The 14617-nt window shown below is 30.5% G+C and overlaps 3 non-coding genes across 3 annotated transcripts; 1 reads left to right on the top strand and 2 right to left on the bottom strand.

Moving 5' to 3' along the window:
• Positions 1–956: 956 nt before the first annotated feature.
• On the bottom strand, positions 957–2451 carry LOC100799740 (uncharacterized). The gene is made up of 3 exons (XR_005891011.1): positions 1603–2451; positions 1362–1501; positions 957–1181 (listed from the first exon to the last, which is right to left on the bottom strand). It is a non-coding gene; the product is annotated as an uncharacterized protein (transcript).
• Positions 2452–3751: 1300 nt separating this feature from the next.
• MIR1522 (microRNA MIR1522) lies at positions 3752–3939 on the top strand. The gene has a single exon (NR_048632.1). It is a non-coding gene; the product is annotated as a microRNA MIR1522 (primary transcript).
• Positions 3940–11972: 8033 nt separating this feature from the next.
• On the bottom strand, positions 11973–13467 carry LOC106798626 (uncharacterized). Its single transcript, XR_005891012.1, has 3 exons — positions 12619–13467; positions 12378–12517; positions 11973–12197 (listed from the first exon to the last, which is right to left on the bottom strand). It is a non-coding gene; the product is annotated as an uncharacterized protein (transcript).
• Between the last annotated feature and the right edge of the window lie 1150 nt (positions 13468–14617).

A 14617-nucleotide genomic window follows, 5' to 3' on the forward strand; every position in this document is an offset into this window, starting at 1 on the left:
GTAAATATGTGACGTGGAGGTTTCAAAATAGATGGATTAATTGTTTGTCATATACTAAGTGAATCTCTTTCCATAACTCCCATATTTGTGTGAACGAAATTATTGTACGAATAGATAGCGAATCGTGGTTTACATGCACAAGGTATCATATGGTGGGATATAGTCCAAAGCTTTTATTGCTGATACTTCTGTTCAAGATAAGTTGAATATGCCTAATTATAGGTTTTGCTATTTTTTTTTATTTGCATGGATTTGGTTTTATTTCCTCCTATTTTTGTTGTTATTTCCTTTTTAGATGAACAAATTTGGTTTGCGGGCATATGATTGATTGCCCCTATGGTGCCGACATAATTGGAATGATAGGGTTTTATCATGATGCTTTTGCAATCTTTTGCTTAAAAAAATATCCTCTTTTAAATTGAATTTTGAATATGATAATAAAATTATGTATCTATATTCTTTTAATATATCGTCATTGTCATCATCTTTATTATGCTCTTAATGACATATAATGTTGAGCTTTTCTTGTTAAAAAGTAAGAGAAAATGTTCAAGCATATAACCAAATGTATGACAAAATTATAATTATAAGTATAAAAGGACAACTAATTAAAAAATATGTTATTTAGAAATACCTAAAGAATTAGTTTGTGGGTTCAATTTGAAATGTGTTCATAAAAAAAGCATGTTTAGAGCAAAATGCATAATACTCCTTTAAACAATCGGACATTTGAATATCAATTGAAAGGAAAAAAATTATGTCATCTCTATTGTCTTTTGTTCATTCCTCTTGTATGCACCATACGATGGAATATAAAAAGGAAAAGAAAAAGAACTCCGTATTGAGATATGGACAAAAGGAGTGTTGATGTTTATGTTGTCATGAACCAACTATCACAAAATAAAATAAAGCACTAAGTGAAGGGACATGAATAATTTAAAATTACATTTTTAATATCATTGTGGTAGTTCCTCTGCCAAATAGATGTAGAAATGTCCCATAGCTCCAGTACGAAACTCATTTTTATATCTAGATTCTAGAGTCAAAATTTCACCATCATGAATCTTGATTGAACCCGGTTGTGGATAACAAACAGACATTCCAATGAGATAACCTTTCTCATTTCCAGCCTCTTTTCCCGTTCCATATTTTGGTGTTGATGTACATAAAGTCCTTCCATCCTAAATGGTAGGAGAACATAAATTTTAGAGTTGAAGATGCATTGTTATATATGACCTTTTACAATGATATGAAATTAGAAAATTTATTGAATAAAAAGTCATTCACAAAAAGTTTCACAAAATTAATACGTAACTAATAACAAATGGTTTATAAGAATGGCGAAAAATACTGTTCATCACCTGTCCATATAAAGTTGCATTTACAACACCTGAATGCATATGAGCAGTGCCATAAATTAGATAACCTCCATTTTCCATTGGGATGTTTGCTTTTTGGACATGAGGAGAATCACCACCACCACCAGCTGGAATGGTATACTCTGCCTGCAAGGAATTAAGATTTACTTTTGTTCACTCACTCTAATAAGATTGAAAAGTATATTGTTTTATCATAAAGTACTGTCTTGAAAAACTTATCTACCAGACAATCATGAAGTATTTTGGAACCATTTGACCTCACTTTGTCGGTGGAATCAAGTATGTAAACCTTAACTGGTATTTGGTATATGTTCCAATCAACCCAACTAATTTTGTATCTTAAGGAAACCATTCTCCTTGAACCTTGAAAACCCTCTATTTGCTTGCATTGTAAGTTGTCCTGACAACAAAAGAGACCTCCTTTATAATTTGTAGTCAATCTTTGGTTATGTATATCCCTTGTGACATTATAAAAGTCCTTCGGGAGATTCATATTGTCACATCTACATTGAGTGCAGGCTTTCTTATCTTGTGCACCACGTGTATCAATGACCATGATGTTGAGCAACCATTTCTCCTCATATCCATTTTTAATTTTTGTTGGGTTACCTTGTTCTATAGCAAAAGGATCGGGAATTTTTGAGGTTGTTCCTCGTGATTCTACTCCAAATCCCCAATAATGTGGAAGAATGCCACCATTACATGTGCCTTCGTTTCTTTGGAAAAAAGCATCCTCAGGACGACGAAGCTTAGGATTAGGTGACATGGTAATATTTTGGTGGTACTTTATTGCAAACCAATGATGAAGGTAAGTTTCATACGAAGGTATAGAGTTCCCTTCTTGGTCAACTAGTTCCGCATCAAAACTCTTAATTCCAACATGACCTTTTGGAAACTTTATATTCTCAAATGTTTTTGTTGCAATTGATCCTGGTCCCATTTCAAAACTCCCAGTTACAAAAATAGCTGTCTTGATATGATTTTCAGGCTTTTGATATAGTGAATATGATGTACTTGGTAGCAACAATAGTATTGAGAATGAAAGTATCATTGCATTAGAGATAAACTCCATGTTAACCTGAACATAAACAAGTAGTGTCACAAAATTAGTAATGAATTGTCTATGATGTTATTTTTTTTAAGGTAAGCTCAATTACATATAATTCAAACACATGATTAAAAGATTAGGTAGATTGATAAGTAAGTTTGAAAAAAAAAGTATATTGCTTACCATATGAGAAGAAGACAAAGGATTGATCATGATGAAGATTTGGTCTTTGTTGAAAATTAAAGCAATTGTTTAGATAAATTGGTGTACATACGATGGTCTTGTTTGGTGCTTTTATAATAGAAGATTTTGTAGCAATATAACTGGCATAACTAAATGTAGATTTAATACACACGTAAAATGTTTATTTCCATTTGTCGCTAAAGCATGTGTTTGCAATCTACAGGTAATGATTTGAACAAAATTTATTAATAATTGTTAGTGACTTTTATGAAACTACAAATCATTAAGCAACTGTTTAGATCTATTTATGGGTACAATAATTGGTGTCAATTGATACTTTATGTAAGAATTAGTTTCTATAATAATTTCAATCCCTCTTCATGGTAAACTTTTGTTTTAGTTTTCTGTTTCTTTTAATTATAAATCCAAAGGTGGGGGAATGTGTATACATTACTTATTAACCAACAAATTAAACTCCTTTAAAGCACGAAATTAGTTATCTCACAATATTATGCAGTGTCTTTTTAATGCCAAATAAGATTTTAAATACTTTTTGTTTACTTGCCTTAAAAAAAAACACATTTGTCATAAAAATATGTTGGTCGAGACCTAAAGGATAAAATATATTTGTTATTGGTAGATAGTGGCACAATTAATGCCAATAGTAGTTGAAAAACTAAGGATATTTTTGTCTAAATTTTTATAATTGAATGTTTTCTAATATGTATGCATGACTTGAAAAGATTATTATTTTAAAATAGAGGGAGTGTATATTATATTATATAAAGTATATTTCTAAAAAATAATTATGTATTTGATGATACAATTTCTAAACTTAATGAAAATATTTTTTCCAACGAATAATATAGTCCCTTCATCCCCTTTTTTAAGAGATTATTTAGATATTTCCTTATTCATTTTCATATGACTCTGTTCTAATTGGTCGTTGCATGAATTATATTTTATCAAAATAACCTTAATTATTTTAGTGCATGTATCATAAATGCTACCGAATGTCTCTTTCTCTCTCTTATGATTGAAAAAAGAAAGAGTTTAATTTTAAGAATTAAAAGACCACTACTAATATTCTCTCTCCATATACATTAATTATTTAAGGGTTTCTTAAAAAAAATATTACAATTACAGACAAATTTATTGCTTAAAATGAAATTAACCAACTTTCTTAAAATGCATAAAATAGTTAATGTTTTATAATTAGTATGATTACCCGTGTAATGTAACATTGTGATTTTTCTAATTCATGATAAAGTGATTGAAAATAATTATAAGAGTTAGTTTAATTTAATTTTAAAGAATAATTAATAAATATGTGAAAATTTTGTGTGTAAGATTTAATAGAAAATTTTATTAGAAAAAAAATTGAGTTATACACTACCAGTTTAAGAATACACAACAGTGAGAACAATTAAAAAGAAAACAAAATTGACTAGCACTTGTTTTACGGTCAAAGAAAAAACACAGAAAATGTGGCATTTGCTACACTCAATTTCATTCACTTGATTTTATAATAAATGTGTTACAAGAGGTGTTCTATGCAAATAGATGTAATAAAAATATTATAACTTTATCGCTAAGAGACAAAAATTAGATGGTGCAATAAAAGAGATGTCACCATGCAACATGTGTACAATTGTTGGATGCAGTCATGATAGTCCATGTGCAATGTGGAGCAACTTGCAAGGGAGGTGCAGGTGTAAATGTTTTAGGCAATGATAGATTTCTTATGTAGAAGTAAACTATAAATACATACATACATATATATATATATATATATATATATATATATAGGCTTATAAATTACGGAAGCAAACCACATCTTCTTACTTATTCTTGTATTATTCTGTTATGTACGATGAAGTCCGCAATACCTCTTCTCCTTCCTATTTCTTCTTCTTTCACTTCTCAAAATTCATACACTTCCAATTTCATAATTATAAGTTCAAGGAGTATTCCAAAGCTAAAAGCATGTAATTCTTTTCTTCGCTTGATCTATACTATTGGTAAGTTATTCTTAATCTTTCTCTTGCCTTTCCCTTATCAAATCTGGACATTTTCCTTTCTCCTAACCATTTTTATTTTCTATGTGGTTCATGGGAATGGTTTGTTGCTAAATTAATGATGATTTATTAAAGACCCTATCCAAAGTGATAAATTTCTTCACCTATCACTCATCTAAACCTCTATCTTTTAGCATCTCTTTGAGGTAAGGGAGCTGACTCTTTGTTTGTCTCCTTTACATTGGTTGCTTAGTGTAAATAGGAAAATATTGAGTGTTGTTGTTTTGGTGATAGAAGATATGATCTTAATATGTTTTCGCAAGGAAAAAGAGAAAAAGAAAATGCATACTGGAGTTGGTGAGATCATTATGCGCATAGGGAAAAAAAATTAGCATGAAGTTTGGATCTTATGATACTTGAAATGGAAGCTAAGCTATATAAGTCTATACATGCTTATTGTTTTTACATGTTAAAGTAGAAAGACTATTATAGATATATATTATGCCTATTCTTGCAAAGTTATAAATTACCAACCGTGAATCATTTGAGATTTTGATATCATTGTATGAGGAGTAGAATTGTGAGCCATATAGGGACTATTTGAGTACTATTGAATGGGTTCAAAACAGATAACGAAGTTAGAAGGAATAAGATACTTTACTTTCCATAGGTAGATAAAGAAAAAGAATTTAAACTAAGAACTCAAGATTAGATATTATCATAAAGAAAAAGAATTTAAACTGAGAACTTAAGTTTAGATATTAAGGTAATTATTTGAATGAATTATAAATGGTATAAAAATAATAATAAATAAATAAATTGTCTAAAAACCTATTCTTAAAGAGTGTGCAACCGTTACACAACATCACTCTGCCTTAGGCACTATAAGAAGAAAAAGTAAAAGAAAACTGAATTTTTTTCTCTCTAAATAGAATGATGATAATTACCATTAAATAATAAGTTTAACGATTCGAAAAACAGGAATCGTGCTCAAAATAGATAGGCATATTGTTTAAAGTTTAAAACGTTTCCTTTTATGATAGCTCTTTTTTAGTGACTATATAGGAAAAAGGAGAACTTTGTAAGTAAGAATAGTCCTAATAAAATCTAGAGAAAGTGACTGGATATGTTATAGGAAAAAAAAGGAAAAGAAATTATTATTCACAAAGATGTGAATTATGTATTTAAAATATTCTAGAATAGTCTACAATAGGCTTTAAAAAAATGGCGAAGTAAATTAATTTAATTATCATTTTTAAGTTTCATTTTAATGGAATTTTCTAATATTTATTTAATAAATCCATTAGTAGATTATTTGACATTTTAAATTCTTAAGCAACATAGATAATATAATAATTTTAGGATTTAATATCCTTGATGAATAAGATAATAATTAGTAGCTGTCTCTTAGACAAAAACATATTAGCATATATTGTTCAACATTTTTAGTAGTGTAAAAAATGTGAGACAAATAGTTGTTGAAAAATCCTAAAGGATTTTTGTTATTCAAGGCCTTGAGAATAAGGTGATAATTTTGCTTAGTATTCCGTGGAGAGGCCCAACCCATGAGAGGTGGCTGGCATACCTTTGAATATGTCTAAACCACATAAGGGAAATCTAAGCAATGACGTAAAATATATTATTGAGTAGCATGTGTGAGTTGTCGAGGAACGCCTACAAAGCGTTGGGAAGGCTAGTGGTGGTACCATTGGTATCCTTGAGGATATATAGATGTGTGAATCCACATGAAGCCGGAGCCGTTACAAACTCCATGTTGTGGTGGTGATCCCCACATACATATTTCCTAACGAAACCCCAATTGCTCTGAGATCATATCTAGTGCCACCCCAATGGTTTATATTTGACATGTGTCATTTTGCGGATTCGCCCTGTTGCTGCTGCTACACCATGCTTAAGAGACACGTCAAACGGATTCGTCCACATGTTGGAGATCTCCATGGAGTTGAGTCTACATATATGGCATGACTATTATTGTAGAAGTATATGCTTTATAAACTTGTCTATTGTCTTTATTGAATATTAAGGTTTCATATTTTAGATGTATGAGTTATTAAGTGTAGGTTTTCATAATTTTATGAGCTTACCCACTACTAGAAAATAGGATTTTAACATCGATTATTAAGGACTTTCAACATCGGTTATCAACCAATGTTGAAAGTACCAATGTTGAAAGTAATATCGTTAACATCGGTTTTCCAAAACCGATGTTGAGATAAAAATGACAACATTGTTTTTTCAAAAAATTGATGTTATATAGTAAGAATTATAAAAAAAATGTCAAATATCTTCATATTAACATCGGTTTTTACCAAAACTGGTGTTAACTTATACATATAATATCGGTTTTTGCAAAAGCCAATGTTGTATTTGTATATTAACATCGGTTTTCGTAAAAACGATTTTGGTTGTCATCCAACAACATCGGTTTTTACTAAAAATCGATGTTGTTTTCTGATAACCAACATCGGCTTGTGGTAAAAATCGATGTTGTATGTTCAACAATAACATCGATTTTATAGAAACTGATGTTGTGAGTTCATGTTAACATCGGTTTTTGAGAAAACTGATGTTGTTTGTAAACATCAACGTCGGATTTTAGTAAAAATCGTTGTTGTTTTTTTAGATTTTTTCAATGTGTTTACTGTTTTTTTAGTTACCCCAAATTAACCTGCAAATTTAAAAGCAGAACCACAACAGATAATTTTTAGTCTGTTTTTAAACAATTTTTAGCAAAAATTCCTTAAAAATTGAATATTTACTATGAATTAAAAAAAATTTAATGTGCATATAACATGAATTGTAAAAAATGTAAATAAGTACACTACAATTGCAAAACTACTTAAACACTAATTGTTTCATTTTTAACTTTCAAATAGTAGCTTGTCTGTTGGATGCGAAGCGCTTCCAATCTCTTTGGTTTCAATGGTCTAACATCATTGAAATATGAAATGATATAATAAAACATAAGTTAATAATATATAATATTCATTATAACAAAATGAAATACATTTGAATTAAACTATTACCATTTTCCAATTATTCTTGAAACTTCCTAAGATTATAGTTGACATCCGGTGCATGACGTAATACTCGCACGCAGTACTTCCTTTTTGTCTATTACACTAAATACATTATGAAATTTAGATATTCAATGTTAATTTCAAATTAGTCTACACAATATTAAAATATAACTAGAAGCATTGTTTAAATGACTTACTTTAACAACAATCCACCTAGCAGTAGCCTTGGATTTACTTTGTGGAGTATCGTCAAATCCTTTCAAAGCATTGTTCAATACAAACATGGATGTGAATTGCACAATTAAAATATTGATGTTCCCAAATAATGCTAATGTAAATGTATTGAAAAATATATCTGACCTGATAATAATTCCTTTCAGGAAGTCTAGCCTATTATGCAACGAACAAAACCAGATAACAACATTTTCCTTTGTGCTGACATGAGTAGCTGAACGACCATCTACAGGCTCAGGAGGTAGTGTGAGTACCTGAGATTGCATCTACGATTGAAATTGGGATTGCATCTGGCTAAAGGACAACATTACTTGTCGAGTCACTTTTTCTGTGATCGACTCCTCCAGCTGGTCCCTGATTTTTTGCGTCAACTGCTCCATGTGTTTCGGAGCCATGGACGAACATGTGTGGGAGGTCCTTGGAGCCGATCCAAAGTATTGTTTGATCATGGCATTGGCTCCAATAGCACGCATACGACCAGGGTGTTATGGTCGGCCAATGACAATAATCAATACATCTTAACGTCCATGGGCGACAAAGGAATCCTGTGAGGAATGATCCTCCATGGAATCCTATAAGGAACACATTTATTTGTTTACTCAATCAAACAATAAACATAAATAATTGCAATTGACAATTGAAAGTGACTTCCAATCTTGTTAGCAATTTCCTTTGCCGCCTCAAACATCATTTGGTCAGTTTTCTTGGTGTAAGTCATTTTCCACTTCACGTGTCGTCTGATGGAAGATGGCACATTGGTTACTTCCTAACCTGTATTTTTTATACTAAAACTTGCACTTACTTTAAAATTTTATAAATTTTAGTAGTTATGTATTTACTAATTTTTATTTCCATATATCATGAAATTCTATTGACAATTGCCTTTATGAAATGCAAAAAATTTACATCTTTTTTCTGAATAAATTAATAAAGTATTTTTGAATATTTCTATAAACATTGTTTAATGGACTTGCAGTGATAGTCAATTAATACAAATGTACACAAATTGAAAGGAGGATTGCGGATTGGTGACAGAAAATTAAGCTAAAGATGAAAATTGGCTAATAAATTTAATTAAGTGCTAATCACAATATTGTTATCTTAATGACTTGCTGATATTAATTTATGACATCTAGAAATAATTTAGTACAACTCAATTTTTTTAAAACACTAGAAAAGCTTCCTTGATTGTGCATTTTGAAATTGAATTTAAATAATATTATTTTAATCAACGACGTTTAAACTAATTAAATTTTTGAAGGATCTTTGTTATAACTAATGACGGCTAACTATCATTATTCTTGCTAATTTCTTGACTTTTATTTTTCACTTTTGTCGTATAATCTTATATTATCAAATCATAAGTCTAGATAAAATTCGATGGAATTTTCAATTGAAACTCCTAAAAAAATAACATTTATTTAATTATGTTTTACGAGAATAAATTTAATTTTCACTGGAAATATATGTAAATATGTGTGTGTACATACATAAAATCAACTCCTATTACTAAAACTCACATTACTAAATTGATTAAGAGGACATGAATTTTCCTTATTGTATCTAAATGTTAGTTTGTAGGAAAATTTGATATATTATGTGTTTCTAAATTCAAATATCCTTTTAAAAAATGTTTTGGGATTTTCTAAAGGATCTATTCCTTTTTCTTATCTTGGGTTGCCCCTCTTTTAAGCTCCTAGAAGGGTTCTTTACTCTTCTTTATGGGAATAGTACAATTGATTCAAACAGTTGTGTGGAGTAGCTTGTTATATGGTTTTCACATTTACTCTTGGGCTATAGCTACATTGAAGATGCTTGATACGTGGCTTCAAAAATTCATTTGTATTGGTGATATTGACGAGAGAAAATTATTCACAATATCCTGAAGAAAAAAAAAAGGTGATCTCCTTTAGAGATGGGTGGCCTTTGAATTAGATCACTATAATTAATCAATAATGTTGCAATTATGAAGCTAATTTGGTCTTTAGCCATTTCAGATGAGCCTTGGGCTTTTTGTGCTATTCTAGATTTCTTAAGGTTGGTACTCCTGGGGAATCCTATATCTTCTCTTCTATTTGGACAGGGATCAAGGATTTTTTTTGGATTGTTAAGGAACATTCGGTTTGGTTAGTTGGAGATCTTATTAACATCTCCTTCTGGCTGGATAATTGGCTTGATGAATCGACAACAATCACTCTAAATATTCTAGAGTTGACTCGAAACTCATTCCAGCCCATGGTGAAGGGCTTAAATAGGAATAAATGTTGGGTGCTTCCTCAAGAGTTCACACTATCTTTTCCTAGCTAGCGGAAGACATTAAATTTTTTATTATTCCTTTAGAGGAGATCATAGATAAACCCATTTGGATCCCCTCAAATTTAGGAAACATGACTTTTAAAGGAGTGTTTTCTTTCTTCCAAACTAACTTGCAATCATTATCTTGGCATAAGATCTTACGTAAAAAAGGAATCTCGCCATCAAAATCCTTTTTGTTTTGGAGATGGATTCATGATTGTTCATCTACGGATGATAATTTGAATGTAGGGTTTTTTTTTTCTTTTGCCTCTATTTGTTATCATTGTGGAGCTATTGTTGATAATGCAAAACAACTATTTTAGGAATGTCCCTTAGCAATGAAGCTTTGGAACTAGCTTAGTCACTTATTGCAATGTAGCAAGTCTTTTTCTTCTGCTATGAACCTGTTTCATACTTGCTGCAATTCAATTAGCTCATAGGTCAAGGATGTGCACGTTTCTTTAGTTGTACACATCATTTAGCTTATTTGGTATAATAGGAACCAAGCTAGGTGTGAAAGTGGCCCTTTTCAGTATGAGCACATTGTCCACAAAGTTATCTCAAAAGGGATGGATTAAGTGCAACATTGATGGTGCAACAAATAGTTGTCTGGGGCCTTGAGCTAGCAGGGGAATTTTTCGTAATTCTAGGGGTGCTTTTTTGGGTTGTTTCTCGCACTCTTTGGATATTTCAATTGCTTTTCATGCTGAGTTGCAAGTTTCATTTTTAGCTATTGAAATAGCACAAGGCAAAGGTCCGGATCAATTATGGTTGAAAGGTGACTCATTGTCATTGCCACAAGTTTTCAAATCTCATCTCCTGGTGCCGTGGAGGTTTCAAAATAGATGGATTAATTGTTTGTCATATACTAAGTGAATCTCTTTCCATAACTCCCATATTTGTGTGAACGAAATTATTGTACGAATAGATAGCGAATCGTGGTTTACATGCACAAGGTATCATATGGTGGGATATAGTCCAAATCTTTTATTGCTAATACTTCTGTTCATGATAAGTTGAATATGCCTAATTATAGGTTTTGCTATTTTTTTTTATTTGGATGGATTTGGTTTTATGTCCTCCTATGTTTGTTGTTATTTCCTTTTTTGATGAACAAATTTGGTTTGCGGGCATATGATTGATTGCCCCTATGGTGCCGACATAATTGGAATGATAGGGTTTTATCATGATGCGTTTGCAATCCTTTGCTTAAAAAAATATCCTCTTTTAAATTGATTTTTGAATATGATAATAAAATTATGTATCTATATTCTTTTAATATATCGTCATTGTCATCATCTTTATTATGCTCCTAATGACCTATAATGTTGAGCTTTTCTTGTTAAAAAGTAAGAGAAAATGTTCAAGCATATAACCAAATGTATGACAAAATTATAATTATAAGTATAAAAGGACAACTAATTAAAAAATATATGTTATTTAGAAATACCTAAAGAATCAGTTTGTGGGTTCAATTTGAAATGTGTTCATAAAAAAAGCATGTTTAGAGCAAAATGCATAATACTCCTTTAAACAATCGGACATTTGAATATCAATTGAAAGGAAAAAAAAATTATGTCATCTCTATTGTCTTTTGTTCATTCCTCTTGTATGCACCATACGATGGAATATAAAAAAGAAAAGAAAAAGAACTCCGTATTGAGATATGGACAAAAGGAGTGTTGATGTTTATGTTGTCATGAACCAACTATCACAAAATAAAATAAAGCACTAAGTGAAGGGACATGAATAATTTAAAATTACATTTTTAATATCATTGTGGTAGTTCCTCTGCCAAATAGATGTAGAAATGTCCCATAGCTCCAGTACGAAACTCATTTTTATATCTAGATTCTAGAGTCAAAATTTCACCATCATGAATCTTGATTGAACCCGGTTGTGGATAACAAACAGACATTCCAATGAGATAACCTTTCTCATTTCCAGCCTTTTTTCCCGTTCCATATTTTGGTGTTGATGTACATAAAGTCCTTCCATCCTAAATGGTAGGAGAACATAAATTTTAGAGTTGAAGATGCATTGTTATATATGACCTTTTACAATGATATGAAATTAGAAAATTTATTGAATAAAAAGTCATTCACAAAAAGTTTCACAAAATTAATACGTAACTAATAACAAATGGTTTATAAGAATGGCGAAAAATATTGTTCATCACCTGTCCATATAAAGTTGCATTTACAACACCTGAATGCATATGAGCAGTGCCATAAATTAGATAACCTCCATTTTCCATTGGGATGTTTGCTTTTTGGACATGAGGAGAATCACCACCACCACCAGCTGGAATGGTATACTCTGCCTGCAAGGAATTAAGATTTACTTTTGTTCACTCACTCTAATAAGATTGAAAAGTATATTGTTTTATCATAAAGTACTGTCTTGAAAAACTTATCTACCAGACAATCATGAAGTATTTTGGAACCATTTGACCTCACTTTGTCGGTGGAATCAAGTATGTAAACCTTAACTGGTATTTGGTATATGTTCCAATCAACCCAACTAATTTTGTATCTTAAGGAAACCATTCTCCTTGAACCTTGAAAACCCTCTATTTGCTTGCATTGTAAGTTGTCCTGACAACAAAAGAGACCTCCTTTATAATTTGTAGTCAATCTTTGGTTATGTATATCCCTTGTGACATTATAAAAGTCCTTCGGGAGATTCATATTGTCACATCTACATTGAGTGCAGGCTTTCTTATCTTGTGCACCACGTGTATCAATGACCATGATGTTGAGCAACCATTTCTCCTCATATCCATTTTTAATTTTTGTTGGGTTACCTTGTTCTATAGCAAAAGGATCGGGAATTTTTGAGGTTGTTCCTCGTGATTCTACTCCAAATCCCCAATAATGTGGAAGAATGCCACCATTACATGTGCCTTCGTTTCTTTGGAAAAAAGCATCCTCAGGACGACGAAGCTTAGGATTAGGTGACATGGTAATATTTTGGTGGTACTTTATTGCAAACCAATGATGAAGGTAAGTTTCATACGAAGGTATAGAGTTCCCTTCTTGGTCAACTAGTTCCGCATCAAAACTCTTAATTCCAACATGACCTTTTGGAAACTTTATATTCTCAAATGTTTTTGTTGCAATTGATCCTGGTCCCATTTCAAAACTCCCAGTTACAAAAATAGCTGTCTTGATATGATTTTCAGGCTTTTGATATAGTGAATATGATGTACTTGGTAGCAACAATAGTATTGAGAATGAAAGTATCATTGCATTAGAGATAAACTCCATGTTAACCTGAACATAAACAAGTAGTGTCACAAAATTAGTAATGAATTGTCTATGATGTTATTTTTTTTAAGGTAAGCTCAATTACATATAATTCAAACACATGATTAAAAGATTAGGTAGATTGATAAGTAAGTTTGAAAAAAAAAGTATATTGCTTACCATATGAGAAGAAGACAAAGGATTGATCATGATGAAGATTTGGTCTTTGTTGAAAATTAAAGCAATTGTTTAGATAAATTGGTGTACATACGATGGTCTTGTTTGGTGCTTTTATAATAGAAGATTTTGTAGCAATATAACTGGCATAACTAAATGTAGATTTAATACACACGTAAAATGTTTATTTCCATTTGTCGCTAAAGCATGTGTTTGCAATCTACAGGTAATGATTTGAACAAAATTTATTAATAATTGTTAGTGACTTTTATGAAACTACAAATCATTAAGCAACTGTTTAGATCTATTTATGGGTACAATAATTGGTGTCAATTGATACTTTATGTAAGAATTAGTTTCTATAATAATTTCAATCCCTCTTCATGGTAAACTTTTGTTTTAGTTTTCTGTTTCTTTTAATTATAAATCCAAAGGTGGGGGAATGTGTATACATTACTTATTAACCAACAAATTAAACTCCTTTAAAGCACGAAATTAGTTATCTCACAATATTATGCAGTGTCTTTTTAATGCCAAATAAGATTTTAAATACTTTTTGTTTTTATGATATGATTTACAAAATCAACATGTTAGACTTGTCTCTTTTAAAGAATGAAACAAAATAAATATGCTTCTTCATATGAATACAAGTTTGCTTCCACGTTCAATCAAATATTATTGGTGATTACTTTTCTGTTTTTTTTTTCAAAAGAAATAGAAAATACACATCTAACATTGAAAAATATTTTATTCATTAAAATTTTCACTAACATATCTACTTGTAAGAATACATAATTTGGAAAATGAGATTCTCACTCTCCCCATTTTCTCTATTAGATATTCTCAATATTTCAGCTCTTTTTCTTTTCAATATCTTTATCTCTAAATTGAATTTCAATATTAAATTTTCAATAATTACAAGTAATCTTATATTGCAATTTAAATCCCAAATTTAACCCATATAATTAAATATGTTTATTGCAATTTTCTGATT

Source organism: Glycine max, chromosome 4, assembly GCF_000004515.6.
Source record: "Glycine max cultivar Williams 82 chromosome 4, Glycine_max_v4.0, whole genome shotgun sequence".
In the NCBI taxonomy this organism is placed as follows: domain Eukaryota; kingdom Viridiplantae; phylum Streptophyta; class Magnoliopsida; order Fabales; family Fabaceae; genus Glycine; species Glycine max.